We start from the raw sequence: 16,247 nt of genomic DNA on the forward strand, positions 1-16,247 counted from the left end.
ACATTCAGTGGGGAAAAGATTCCCTATTTAACAAATGGTGCTGGGTAAACTGGCTGGCAACCCACAGAAGATTGAAACTGGACCCACACCTTTCACCATTAACTAAGATAGACTCTCACTGGATAAAAGATTTAAACTTAAGACATTAAACTATAAAAATACTTGAAGAAAGTGCAGGGAAAACTCTTGAAGGAATTGGCCTGGGTGAATATTTTATGAGGAGGACTCCCCAGTATCAAAAATACACTACTGGGACCTGATCAAACTAAAAAGCTTCTGCACAGCCAAGAACATAGTGAGTAAAGCAAGCAGACAGCCCTCAGAATGGGAGAAAATATTTGCAGGTTATACCTCTGATAAAGGTCTAATAACCAGAATCCACAGAGAACTCAAATTTATTAGCAAGAAAAGAACATGTGACCCCATCTCAGGGTGGGCAAGGGACTTGAAGAGAAACTTCTCTAAAGAAGATCGACCCACAATCTACAAGCACATGAAAAAAAGCTCATCATCCTTAATCATCAGAGAAATGCAAATCAAAACTACTCCGAGATATCATCTAACCCCAGTAAGAATAGCCCACATAACAAAATCCCAAAACCAGAAATGTTGGCGTGGATGTGGAGGAAAGGGTACACTTTTAAACTGCTGGTGGGAATGCCCACTAATACGTTCCTTCTGGAAGGATGTTTGGAGAATACTTAGAGACCTAAAAATAGACCTGCCATTCGATCCTATAATTCCTTTACTAGGTTTATACCCAGAAGACCAAAAGTCACAATATAACAAAGATATCTGTACCAGAATGTTTATTGCAGCCCAATTCATAATTGCTAAGTCATGGAAGAAGCCCAAGTGCCCATCGACCCACGAATGGACTAGCAAATTGTGGTACATGTATACCATGGAATACTATGCAGCCTTAAAGAAAGATGGAGACTTTACCTCTTTCATGTTTACATGGATGGAGCTGGAACATATTCTTCTTAGCAAAGTATCTCAGGAATGGAAGAAAAAGTATCCGATGTACTCAGCCCTACTATGAAGCTAAATTTTAGCTTTCACATGAAGACTATAACCCAACTATAGCACAAGACTATGGGGAAAGGGCCAAGGAAGGGGAAGGGAGGGGGGAGGTTTTGGTGGAGGGAGGGTAATGGGTGGGGCCACATCTGTGGTGCATCTTAGAATGGGTACAGGTGATTGCACTAATGTACACAGCTATGATTTAACTATAAAAAAAAAAAAATCTTGTTTATATGTTGGTTCACACCTATAATCCCAGCACTTTGAGAGGCTGAAGCAAGAGGATTGCTTGTGGCCAGAAGTTTAAGACCAGCCTGGGCAACATAACAAGACCCCATTTCTACAAAATATCTAACCAGGCATAATGGTGGGCACCTTTAGTCTCAGCTACTTGGAAGCCTGAGGCAGGAGGATTCCTTGAGCCCAGAAGTTCAAGGCTGCAGTCAAGTAAGATTGCACCAATGCACTCTAGCCTGGGTGACAGAGGAAGACCCTATTTCAAAATTAAAAAAGACCTATATGTAGAATGGCTATTAAATACTTAAATGGCTAACAAATGGCAAAGGGAGGAAGTAAAAAGAAAAAGAGAAGCCAGTTTCAGAATATCTGTATGTAAATTCCCTAAATCCAGAAAAAGAACAAAGTAGAAAATGGGTTTGAAATTGACTCTCGGGTTTCAGAAAGTGTGGAGACAGATAGCAGATGTAGCATAACTCATTTAATATTTACTCAAAAAGACAAGTCAGATAATGATTTTCTGATTTAACTGCAATTTGAAAAATCATTAAAAATAATTTACTACTAATCTCACTACAGAAAGCTTTTATTTTTTTCCACATAACCTTGTCAATAGCTTTCACATTGGCAGCTGTCACTGCGGGAAAAAAAAAAAGTTTTGAAAATAATTGTGGATTCATAAGAAAGATGCTCACTAGAAAGATTGACTCCAACAACTCATAGAAAATTGAAACCAATTATTTCATCTCCTTCTCTAAAGTCTCTTAATTATTCCTTTGATTCACTTTCCATCTTTTTTTCTTAAAGTGTTCAGCTTCAGCATTTTCAGATTTGATGCATGGTTGTGTCTTCTTGCAAAAAGAGCAAAGTTAATCCAGACCACTTACATACACCTAATTCCTTTGAGCAAGTGAATGCAAACAGAAGAATTACTTCATGGGGCTGAGTCTGCAATGCTTAGAAAAGATAACTAAGTTAGAACTTGACATTTGGTTAATGAAAAATGTCACTTTTAGCATAATTAGACACAGCCCTTGGGCTACTGACACAGGACGCAAGCAAATGGACTTCTAGCCTGATTCCGCCAATCTTTTATTATTCCTCAGGAAAAAATATTCAATTTCTTTAGGCTAAAGCCTCTTCATCTTGGAAAGAAATATTTATCAGAATAAATATTTCTAAAGTTGCTTCTATTATGAAAGTCTACAAAATAAAAGTAGTTGATTAATGACAAAGTGTTTATCAAATAGCTTGATTTTGATATACTGTCAATAAATTTAGTGCTAAAACCTTATACTAAAAAAAGCCCTTGAATGCTCACATGCTACGGTGGGCACGTGCTTGGTCACCTCTTTGGTAGGGCTCAGGGTTTCAGCACAAACTTCTCTAATACCCTAACACCTACATGTTCTTAGACATAAGGTTCTGTAAACTTCATCTCAAATAAATATATTTTGATGAATGTGCTCTTCATAAGATTCCTGCAAATTTCAAGTTTCCAAAATAAACAATGAACATCAATGTAAAACATTTTCTCATTATGAAAGGAGTGCTCACTCAAAGAAACTGTGAAAAATAGAAAACTTGAAAGAACTATTTTTTATAAGTTTATGATCCAGTGATCCTATGTATTATCATTTACCCCTCGCAATCTTATAGGTGTATACAAATTTAGTTGTGATTATCTGGTATATTCAAAATGGTATAATATTGATTACTACACGTCAAGTTTTCTTATTTTAAGAACAATATGGACAACATTATATATAATTTGGAAAATAAGGGGGAAATGCAAACAATAAAATAAAACCATCTAAAAGTTTATTTAAGAAGACAAACAATTGTAGAAAGATAGAAAAATCTCTAGAAAAGGCCTCATTGTCATCATGTTCAACCACTGGCACCCCGATTCCTGTACTGATCCATGTATTGATTACTACATGGAGGGGAGATCATGACCATAATTATGGGCTCTTGAGCAGCTCAGCTCTGCAGACCGAACATCCAGATGTTTGTAGAATCTGAGTTGTATTTGAGTATTCATTTTTAAAAGCTGTATCTCCATTTGTCCTTAACACCTATCTCTTACTTTGCACAGATGAATATTCATAATTATTTGGGTTATTCAGCTGAAAAAAAACAATAAAAACTCATGACACATGCAAAAACATTAGCACTGAACATATTGACATGCTTTTTTAACTGTGGGGTCTGCATGTACATATTTTACAAAGTGCATGTTTTATTTTAGATATTGACCTGATGACACGAGGTGTTGGGCCTAAGGTTTGTAGAAGGGCTGCAATTTCAGCCCTAATGATACCATTTGCAGTTTTCAGGAAGATTATTTAGAGGACACTCCTAACTGTTGGACAATGTATCCTTTCAGTAGTTGCATTAACACCTATGTCAACACCTTGGACATCACCTGTTTTCAGCAATTCCACAACCACCCACAGGTTTGATGCTTTCCTAGAAGGACTCATGGATCTCAATGCATGCTTGTACTCATGGCTAGGATTTATTGCAACAACAGAGCAAGACTAGCCAGCCAGGTGAATAAGGGAAAGGACACAGCAGGCTACATGGAGCTCACTCTCCTCCAACAGTGAAATACAACAACATGTGTATCATTGTTTCTGCCCAGGGAAGCGTGTGTAAGACTCAGAACCCAAGGTTTTATTAGGGACTGCTCACATAAGCAGTCTCTGCCCAGCCACAACTTCTAAAATTATAGACTCTCAAATTGAAAGCAGGTGTTCACAGGCCAGGTGTATGGGCTCACACCTGTAATCCTAGTGCTCTGGGAGACTGAGGTGGGTGGATTGCTTGAGCTCAAGAGTTCAAGACCAGCCTGACCAAGAGTGAGATCCCATCTCTACTAAAAATAGAAAAATTAGCTAGGTGTCACGGCAGGCACCTGTAGTCCTAACTATTCAGGAAGCTGAGGCAAGAGGATTGCTAGAGCTTAAGAGTTTGTGGTTGCTGTGAGCTATTAACTCCACAGCACTCTACCCAACACAAGGGAGTGAGACTCTGTCTCAAACAAAAACAAAAAAAAAAGAAAGAAACAAACAAAAGGAAAAGAAAGGAAAGGGAAGGGAAGGGAAGAGAAGGGGAGGGAAGGGCAGGGGAGGGAAGGGGAGGGAAGGGAAGGGAACGGAAGGAGGTGTTCACCCTCAATCACATTGTCATAGCCTTATCAACACTGTGAACATCCCAAGGCCAACCTCCCAGATGCCAGCTCTGCAACTTGCTGGTAGTGTTGCTTGACCTCTTTTGGATTCAGTTTTCTCACTTATTAATTGGGTAATATAATAAGAAATACAGTTATAATCCTCATAGAGCACTTAGCACAATGCCTGGCACACAACCTTCTATGCAAATGATATGATTACAGAGTTAAACAAAATCATATTAAATAGCATTTGTGATAAATTAATGTTGCAGGACACTTAACATGAGTTTTAAAGATACTGAGAAGTAATACGCAAGCTTGTTAGTAATAAAAATAGGTATTATATTGATTTATACAACTGTACATCTCTTCAATTTTAGTGGGGTTTTTGGAGGGAAACTTTATTGAATAAAGGCTCTATAAATGTATCCCCACGATTTGCAGGATATAAACATTATGAGACAGTGTTAGGTAAAATACATAGGCTTGTGACTTAAATGATCCCCAAACTTTCAAGAGATTTCACTGGAGTTGTGGTATGAAGGTTTTGCTTTTCTTAATATGGGTAAAGAGAAAGCAGCAGAATAAGAATGACCTGAGAATGACCACACGGCCAGACTGCACCCCTTGTACGTCTTGGTGTGATAAATGAGAAACATGCCGTTACTTTTACTTATTGTGCCAGGTACTAGGCTTTATGCCTTTATTAACCCTCACAACCACCATGTGCATAAAGTATCATCAATTGTATAGATGAGAGAACTATGTCCCAGGAAACCTAGGCAGAGTGCCCAAGGTATTCCCAGTAAGTGCAGGTCTAGGAATTTCAAAAACCCAGGACTGTCCAACTCAGATCTGGCCAGGGCAATTTACCAGATTGCCATACTGCTTCTCCCGACCTAAAAGAGCTTTGCATGTTCAAGAGTCCACCCACGCTAATCGTCACTTCATCTTACCTTTACCTGACCCTAAGCATTCAAAAATCAGATTCATATTAATGCAGGATTTAAGAGTCATTCAAAGGTCATTTAATTAATATTCTGCTTTGGGGGCTTCCCCCAAAATAACTTCATAGAAATTTTTTTAGTGCCTTTGCTGCAGTTAGTTTTATATAAAGCTTTTATTAGAAGTAATCTATTAGGAAATAAAAATTTTCGACAAACAAAAGGAGTAAAACATAATGCATTTCAAAACCCAAAGAGACCATTTTATCCAGACGTCCTTTCTCCACAAGTATATTCTTTGCATTTGCTCTCTCTACAAAATTTGCCTTGATGCTATATTCAAGGTGCATGAAACTCTCTCTCTATCTGTGTTTCCGGGGGGTGGGAGAGGAGTAAGAAGAATACAGGAAATTCAAGGTAGTATAGTCGAAAGCCTCAGGGAACCTTGCATTCCACCACTGAGATTTCTTGGTTTTAAAGGGGGAAAATGCGTAGGACCTAAAATCTTCTGCGATAAGTGCCTTTATTTCAAGGTCACTTGTGTGTAGAAAAACATCACCCTGTTTCAAATAACCAAAAGGGAAAAAATCAGCATATGGGGTATGCAATAGCAGTACCTAGAGAATTTGTCTTCCAAAAGTTAAAATAGGAGTATAAAACATGCAGGGAAGTCACAGCCTCATAGAACTGGTATGCAACCTCAAGAAGCTGAAATAATTTCTGTCTTCAGGGAAGTATTGACATCTTTCTAGAGTTGTGCACTACCCATGGGAAGCCATGGGAGCCAAACCATGGAAAACGTTCCTGAAGTTACTAGTTTTACATAAAAGCATCCTGGGAAAATCCAGGGAGAATCTGAAACAATGTATTTAAGTAATTATGTGCTGGCAATGTTATACCACAGAAAAATTCTGGGGGCGGGGGAAGCCTCTAATATGGTCTTTCACCCCCTTACTGTGTTTCTCACTTTTTATTTCTCTTTACACGATCAAAAATGAATAGTTCTTTCTAACTAGCATGAGACTGCAGTCCTTAAGCAAAAATTCCAACGAGTTTGGATCAAGAAGAAAAATAGATGAATAGACAGATACAGACATAAATATAGCTACTAGGTTCTTCATTACAAATGAAGGTAAAGGACACCCTGCCTGTAACATTTATTTCTCCTCAGAGAAAAGCATCTTTAATCTTTAACTATGTAGAGCTGCTATAATCTTCCATTTTTTAACCTACACCCAATAGCAAGAACTGTACCTAACTATGGCATTAGGCAGTCTCTGCCAGAGGGGTATAAAGGTTCAAACACTCAGCAAAATAGAGAAGCCTTCAGGTAAGAGCCAAAAGAGAGACCATCTCACAAGCTATAACAGCTTCTTTCCACTGTGAATGAATTTTATGATTCTCAGGGAGCATAGTGTCAACTGAAAAAGGAGAAGGTTCATAAATTTGGAAAGGAGAGCTTTATTTTTCAAAAAGCATTGCAGTCTGGAGGTGGCTACTCTGACCGACTGGAAGGCATAGCCAGAAGCCAGAAACAGAAACTATGAGGAAATGGTAAAGGAACAAGAATTTATACTGAGCAAGTGGCCAAATATACACATTTAATAATTTATGGATAATTATGAAAGGAGAAACAATATACATGTACAATTGAACTTCATACGCTTCGTGGGTCATATGTACAGAAAAATGGCAGCATTAACGGGATCTCGGGGTGGAGTGTTCAGCCCTCTGATGTCAAAAGATGAAGCAGAGGACAGGAAAACCCTCACTGCACATCTTCCATAGACTGGCCAGAACCACTCCATGGTCACTCATCAGGGAGGACTACTGGTCAGTTATGTCGATACCACAAAAAGTGTGGGGCAGCAACAAGCGGTTGGTTGAAATCAGAAATGGAGTTTACCTTTTTCTAAAGGGCTGGTTCCGTTTAACTCTTAGGCAAGAAACAATGTAGAAACAAAATTAGATAACAACAGAGAGATAGAAAGTATTAATAAGTATCGAAAAGTAAATTTGGAGCTAAATAATAAAATAACTGACTTGAAAAATTCACGAGGGGTTCAACAGAAGACTTGGTCAAGCATAAAAAATAATCATTGATTCAAGGACAGCTCATTTAAAATTTTCCTATCAGAGAAGCAAAAAAAAAAAAAATGTGGAGAAGAGTTAAGAAGCCTATGGGATTACAGGACACTAGCTAGCATACCACTACTAAATGCGTTATGGGATCCTCAGAAGAGAATAGAGAAAGTAAAAGCTTATTTGAAGAAGTAATGTCCAAAATCTTCCTAAATCAGTGGAAGGAAATGAACATCCAGATTCACAAAGCCCAACAGATCCCATAAAGGATGAACCCAAAGAAGATCACCCTGAGCCATGTTCTAATCAAACTGTCAAAAAGTCAAAGACCAAGAAAATTTTGAAAGCAGAAAGAAATATTTGAACTCCAATTTTCATTGCAGCTTTATTCACAGCAAGTAAGAGGTCGAAGCAACCTAATTGTCTATTGCCAGATGATAGATAAAAAGATAGACATACAATGAAATATTATCTGGTCTTTAAAAAGACTAAAACACTGTTAGAATGTTACAACATGGGTAAACCTTGAGGACGTTATGCCAGGTGAAACAAGCCAGTCACAGAAGAAAAATTACTGATGATTCTACTTACACGAGGTTCCTAAAGTAGTCAAATTGATAGAAGCAGAAAGAAGAATGGTGTTTGCCAGGGGCTGAGGGGAAGAGGGAATGAGTATAGATGCAGAGGTATCCAACCTTTTACTTCTCGGCCACACATTGAAAAAAGAAGAGCTGTCTTGGGACACACATGAAATATACAAACACTAACAAAAGCTGATAAGCAAAAAAAAGGTCCATGCATAATTTTCATGATATCTGATACCACATAAAAGCAAAACAGTCCTTACAGGCTTGGCGCCCGTAGCACAGTAGTTATGGCCTCAGCCACATGCACCAAGGTTGGCAGAGTCAAACTTGGCTTGGGCCTGCTAAACAACAATGACAACCGCAACAACAACAACAACAACAAAATAGTCAGACGTTCTGGCGGGCACCTGTAGTCCCAGCTATTTGGGAGGCTGAGGCAAGAGAATCGCTTAAACCCAAGAGTCTGGGGTGCTGTGAGCTGTCACACCATGGCACTCTATGGAGGGCAACATAGTGAGACTCTTTCTCAAAAAAAGAAAAATAGTCCTCACATAATCCCCATGCAGCATGTGGGCCACAGATTAGACACCCCTGTAGAGTTTTAGTCACACAAAGATGCAGAAACTTCTACAGATATCCTGTACAAAAAATGTCCATGTAGTCAACAATACTATACTATACATTTTAAAATGTGTTATTCAGGTAGATTTCATGTTATAAGCATTTTTTTTTTACCACCGTTGAAGGAAAACTCATCCACAGAAGAATCCTCTGAGGTACAGAGTGTATTCTTCCCCATTTTACAGATGGCTTAGCTGAAGCACAAACAGTTCAATTCACTTGCTCTAAGTCATGGAGTTACTGGGTGGCACAGCCAGGATCTTAATCCTTCTTTCAATCTAGAGAGTGCATCTTAATGCTTTCATCATTGCTTATCTGGCTGCTAAAGAGGAGCGGCAATCAAGTACCCAATTCATCACACATGTGGGCACTGGGCAATTTCAGTCATGATTCAAGCACCAATATTTGTAAATCAACACCGTGTGACCAAGCCTATGCTAAGAACCATGAAGTATACAAAGAGTTTAACTTCTATCCCTTAACTCTTTGGAATTACAGTGTATACATAGAGTAGGGTTCATAAAGTTGGCTGCACATTTAAATCACCTAGGGAGTGAAAACAGTACTGCAGGTGGGTTTCACCTCCAGAGTCTGATTTAATTATCTGGTCCATAGTTTGGGTAAAGGTATTTTTGCAAAATCCCCAGATGATGCTAATATGCAGCCATTGAGGCAAGCCACTGATGTGTAGCAAATACTAACCCAAGTGGAAAAATCCAATCCAAAGATTTTTCTAAACAATCTAACAGGTGAGGATTGTAGAAGAAACAAGAGTGTTGCATAAGCACAAAGAAGCAAAAGAAAGCAAGGAAGTTTGCAACCATAAAGTGAATGCTTAGTCTCCAGATCAGAGGCTTAAAGAAAAAGAGCAATTAAAACTGAAAAAGAAAGAAAAGAAAGACCCCACTGTGCTGAAGGAAAGAGAAGTCCCCCAAACCCTTCCACATTATTCTTCCTATATAATAGACAGCTGGCCCTGGTTGATGCCAACTTTATCAATTTTTCCATTAAAGTCAAACTGGACTTAGTGCAGTTAGAGATGGACTGTCTATATGCCAAATGCATCCCTTCTATAATTGAGTAACGGCTAAAACGGAGAAACTGAGGCAGCCGAATTGAGTGTCCCTAGGGATTACCAAGGATCCAATATTACCATGTACACATAAAAGACCCCTGTGGCTCAGTCAGTAAGGCACCAGCCCCATATACCCAGGGTGGCAGGTTCAAACCCGGCCCTGGCTGAACTGCAACAAAAAAATAGCCGGGTGTTGTGGCGGGCGCCTGTAGTCCCAGCTACTCAGGAGGCTGAGGCAAGAGAATTGCTTAAGCCCAGGAGTTAGAGGTTGCTGTGAGCTGTGTGATACCATGGCACTCTACTGAGGGCCATAAAGTGAAACTCTGTCTCTATAAAAAAAAAAAAAAAAAAAGACCCCTATGAATAGCTGCTTAGTAAGAGAGTAACTCAGCACAAGCGTTACTTTGTAGAAACAACTGACCAGGACCTTAAGGAATCCAGAAGGTCCCTGGAGTTCTGATCTGGTAAATTTGTAATCATAGATACATCAAGTGGATGCCAGATGATTGTAAATCCCTTCAGTTCTAATTCATAAAAGACAAAATTCCTCTGCTTTCCTTTGACTTTCTCTGTTGGAAGTTAATGCTATATTATGAATTATTAATATGCTCACCTATTTGCTCTATTATGACCTGAGTATGGTTAAATACATTCTTTGATGTATTTTGGAAAAAAAAAAAAAAAAACTCCAACAGATATAATAGATTTAAGAGTTGTGTGTCCAGAACAGGATAGAGTTGTTGGAGAAAGCTCCAAGGGAAATTGAAGTTGGACTTAAAGCTGAGTGAAGTTTGGGTAAGAGGAAAGGGCACAGAACAGAAAAAGGAATGAAGACTGGAATTAGCAGTATCCTGGGTGGAGGCAGAAGTGGGGCAAAGCATATGCCTTCCTTTTGGAGCACAGAAGTTCCCAGGAATTAGGCTGCAGCAAGCATTGCCTGTCCCATCTGGCCCACAGCTGCTTCTGGTAATCATCCAGGTTTATCTCCTGCCAGAACAATAGAATTCCTGATGAGTTTAGCTCAATATTTCAGCCTCACTTCAAGCTCTGAATATGAGATCCACCAATGAAAGGCCTCTGAACTCTGCCAACCGCAGAACTTAGTGCCCACCCTTTCTCCATAATATGCACATCATACCCTCTATTTCTAGAAGAAATTAATAGATTTGTATTTTAAAAACCAGAACACATTTCTTAGAAGTATGATGCCTAGTACATAATTACTTATCATCCCATGTGCCAAGCATCCCTGTTTCCTTGGCAGTGGTGGACCATGAGCTGTGACCCAAAAGTCATTTCTAACCACCTTCTGGACTGTTTTATAAAACAAGCTGATCCCTGGTTTATCATCCATAAACTATGCATTAAGATTTTATTTTATTCCCTGAAATATATCACCTAGTGAAACGAATCAATGCCAACACTATTTCTAAGAAGTAGGTCATTAAAACCATTGCAAATACTTATCAAAAAAAGATTAAACTCATATCCTGCTTTCTAAATAATAAATGCTACCACCCACCACTTCTTGCATTATTAACTGTACATGAACACAAGCATCTTCCTATAGGAGATATACTATCTCCCATTGAAACTGATTCACAATAAAATAAAACATGAGGGAAAGAACATTGAAAGAGTCCTATTCTTATTTCTGCTACAAACTACTTATATACACATATCAACTACCTTGAACATGTTACTCTAACTTCTTTGGGCCTTTGTTTCTTCATGTGTAAAGTGTGAAAAGGGGACTACAAACATCTATGATCATTGCCAGCTCTTAAATTTATGAATTCTTGGATTTAGACTATTAATTCCCTGAAAAGATTTTATATGGACCAACCTGGAACATAGAATGGATTCAAAAACTATAGGAAGTCAAGTAGTGTTACAAAGATAAATATACTTATTCTATTAATTTGAGGCTTGTTTTTCACTAAATCTCCATTTTAACATTAGTTCTGCTAATTGCAATGAGAAAGCCATAATCTTGGTATCTAATATCCAAGTACGACCCCCAGATGAGCCACATCTCTGTTCACGTCTTTGAGTAGTTCCCCCCACTTTCTCCCTGTTTAACCAAAAGAATGTAGCTGAAATTATTTTGAGGAATTTCCAAGTCTGTGTCAGAAGGAAGATTGTACCTTTTGCAGCTTACTCCTTGGAATAGTGGCTCTGGGGAAAGTTAGCTGTCATGTAAGAAGTCTGACTACCCTGATATCACAATACCATAAGGAAGTTCAAGCTGGTCATGCAGAGAGGGTACATAGAAACACAGAGATGACAGACTACTCCCCATCAGTTCCAGTCATCCCAAGTGAGGCTACATACATGTGAATAAAGAAACCTGCTTGGATATCAGCCCATTTGAGCCTTCAGATGACTGACTATAGACCCAACAGCTACCTGACTACAACCACCTGAGAGGACTCAAATGAGAATCACTCAACTAACCCTAAGCAACCCAGAGAACGACAAAAGATAACAATAAATAGATGTTTGGACTGATTTTTCTGTATCACTCCAAAATATGCATCATTAAAACAACAGCCCAACAACTTATAAATCATACTTCCTTAAAAACAGTCTTAGAGGGTGGCACCTGTAGCTCATTGGGTAAGGCACCAGCCCCATATACCAAGGGTGGTGGGTTCAAACCCAGCCTCTGCCAAACTGCAACAACAACAACAAAAAAAAAAAAAAATAGCTGGGTGTCGTGGCAGATGCCTGTAGTCCCAGCTACTCAGGAGGCTGAGGCAAGAGAATAGCCTAAGCCCAGGAGTTGGAGGTTGCTGCGAGCTGTGACACCATGGCACTCTACTGAGGGTGATAAAGTCTGTCTCTACCAAAAAAAAACAGTCTTGGAAAAACTTGTTCATGTGCAAAAGCAAGCCTGTAAAGTGATCTCTATTGCAGCAATTTTTGCAACAGCAATAAACTGGGGGGAAATTCCATCAGTAAGAGAATAAGTAAATAATTATTGTATATTTTTGAGGGGAATAGTTACAAAGAGTGAACTAGATCTTATACTTACAAACATGGACAGATAACCAAGTTAGATGATTCTGTAAAAAATATATATGTATATATTAACTGATATTTATTATGTAGTTATAATTTCTATAAAAAAAATACATTGTCATGTTCAAAGCATAAGAAAGAAAGAAAAAAGAGAGAGAAGGTATACATGCAGTCATCCTATTGTAATAAATGCTAACATGAAAAATCATCAAGGAAGAAGACAGGATTTCCTGGGGGTACAATTTTTTAATAGGCAAGAAAGTGTCAAGAAGAAAGCGATATTTGAGCAAAGGCGGTAAAGGAAATTTGCCACAAGAGACATCTGAGCAAAAAGTGTTCAAGACAGAGCAGATTCCACTCTTCCTATAACCTTAACTGGAAGCTGAATTGATTTAGTAAGTTTAATTAAATAAAATCTCCTCTAGAGAAGATAAGAGCAAGATGGCTGACTATAAACAGGTAGTATGTGCCTTCTCCATGGAGAGGAACCAGAATAGTAAGCAGAGAAGCTCCTAAATTCAGTCAACAGTAAAAGAGAAGTTCCCAGGGCTTCTCTCTCCAAGATGAGCATTTATGACGTTGGTTATAAAGAAATCCCCCAACCCATGCAGGTCTCCGGCTGAAAAAAAGGAAGCTGCTCAGAAACTGTACTGAGATGTTATTTCAGCAAGGGAGTTCATCCAGGATCCCACTAGCATCTCACCCTAGAGTGGCCAGAGCAAGGTACCATTCTGATAGCCTAGATATGGGGGAACTGTGGGCACACCAACAGCCACTACACAGCTCTGAGGAGGAATAGAGGAGCCAGGTGTTTCTATGCACCCCAGGGAAGGTCCCTAGCACCCGGCTGTGTTCTGCTGCTGGGACTGAGACATGAGAGAACAGCACTTTCCAGTTTCCTGCCTATGATGCCTGCCTGAGTAGGGTCTCAGCCTTACTGCTCACAGGTCCAAGGCACCATTTTGAGACTTCACTCCATCCTTGGGCTGAATTTGGGCTGATACAGCTGCAGCCCTGCCAAGCTAAGGAGACACAGGAAAGCCAAGCCCTCCTACACATACCTAAGATAATGCCCACTGCCCTGCCACAGGCTCCTGTGAGACTGTGACATGAGGAGAAAGCATCCCCACAACATTTTGCCCATGCTGCTTGCCTAAAAGAGATTCTTCCCTCTTTGATTGTAAGCCCACAGCTGACACAATTTTGAAAGTTTAAAAGGAGGCCTTGGGCTGAATTCAAGGTAAAATGACTGCAGCACAACCTGGCCTGGAAGAGACAAAGTAGACCATGCTCTCCTAAGCACACTTAGGACAATACCACTCAACCCGTTATAGGCATCTATAGGACTCTAGCCTGCCCATTCCATTGCAACTATGAGTGATACCAACACAAACCTCTTGGGTCCTAATGGGTGGGTCCACCACTGCTACTGCCAACTCCCATGTCATAGCAGCTACTCAGGGATCTGAGAATCCACCCATATACCAAGCTCTCTGCTTCAATTAATAGCCTCTGAGAAATCCACCTGAAGGCCCAAGAATAGGCCCCAGGACACACTAACACTGCTGCTAGTACATGCTGCTTTGGAGGCTAATATCAGACATACTCAGCCCACTGCTTCACCACAGAGGCCTCTCACTGGCTCAGCTGCTGTTACAGTCCCCAGCAAAACTCTACCACAGCCTTAACTAGTAACTTGCTCCCTAAGCTACCAGGAAAATCACAGATACCACTGATTCTGTGTACTGTCTAAGAAATCATACAATGATCACACCACTACAGGCACCTAAAATCTAAGTCCAAGTGTCCTACTCAACCAACAGCACATATATATCTTCAGAAAAATTTCTCACCTTTAAAAGCGATTTCAAAAAATTGGAACAAGTAACTACTAGATCGGATGTACAGATATCAATAGAAGGACATGAAAAAGCAAGGAAATATGATACCACCAAAGGCCACAATTGTTCAGCAACAAATCCCAAGCAAAAAGAATTCTTGTAATGCCAGATTAAAAACTCCAAGTGTTGATTTTTTTTTTGAGAGTCTTGCTCTGTCACCCTGAGTAGAGTAACATGGCATCATCATAGCTCACAGCAACCTCAAACTATTGAGCTCAGCCAATCCTGTTATCTCTGCCTCCTGAATAGCTGGAACTACAATGCCCAGCTAATTTTTCTATTTTTAATACAGATGGGGTTCTCGCTCTTTCTCAGGCTGGTCTCAAACTTCTGAGCTCAAATGATCCACCCACTTCAACCTCCCAGGTGTGAGCCACCGCATCTGGCCCAAGCGTTGATTTTAAACAAGATAAGTGAGATGGAAGAGAAATCTGAAAATCAACATAAAGAAATCAGAAAATCAATTCAGGAAATAAATGAGAACTTTACAAAAAAGATAGATATTATTTAATGAGAACTTTACAAAAAAGATAGATATTATTTTTTTAAAAAACTCAGAAATTCTAGAGCTGAAAAATTCATTGAAGGAAATACAAAATACATTCAAAATCTGTAAAAATAGACTATACTAAGCAGAAGGATCTCAAAATTTGGAGGCAGATCTTTTGAAATAATCCAGTCAGACAAAAATAGGAAAAAGAAATAAAAAATAATGAGCAAAGCCTTTGAGATGTCTGTGATGACACAGAGTGACTGAACTTATAAAGTATTGGTATTTCAAGGGGAAAAGAGAAATAAAAAACCTCAGAAAACCTATTGAAGGAATAATCGATGAAATATTCTCAGAAATTTGCAGATACAGGAAGCCCAATGATCTCCAGTCAAATACACTACAAAAAGGACTTCACCACAGCATGTTATAATCAGAATGACTAAAGCCAAAGTGAAAGAGAGAATTTTAAAATTAGCAAGAGAAAACTGTCCAGTCATCTATAAAGAAACCCCCATCACACCAACAGAAGACCTCTCAGCAGAAACATTATAGGCCAGAAGAGAGTAAGATAGTATTTTTAAGTGCTGTAAGTAAAATACTCCCAACCAAGAGTATTATATTCTGCCTGACTAAGCTTCATAAATGAAGAAGAAATAAGTCTTTCCCAGACAAGCAAATGCTGAGATAATTCACCACTAGACCAACCCTACAGGAAATACGAAAGGTGTTTTAAACATGGAAATAAAAAGTCAATATTCACCATCATGAAAACACACAAAAATATAAAACTCACAGGTTGTATAAAATAACCACATAAAAGAGGAAGAAAAAGGAATTAAATGGCAACATGACAGACATTCAACAAACCAAAAAGACAAAGGAAAAGGAAAAGAAAAATTATAAAACAACTAGAAATAAACTAACAATAGAACAAGAACAAAGTCTCACATATTAATATTCACCTTGAAGATAAATTAATTAAATGTTCCATTTAAAAGATATATCACAGATTGGCAGAATAAATATTTGGAAAAAAATGTGATCTAAACATATGCTGCTTACAAGAAACTTGCCATACC

The sequence above is a fragment of the Nycticebus coucang genome, chromosome 17 (assembly GCF_027406575.1).
Source record: "Nycticebus coucang isolate mNycCou1 chromosome 17, mNycCou1.pri, whole genome shotgun sequence".
In the NCBI taxonomy this organism is placed as follows: Eukaryota; Metazoa; Chordata; class Mammalia; order Primates; family Lorisidae; genus Nycticebus; species Nycticebus coucang.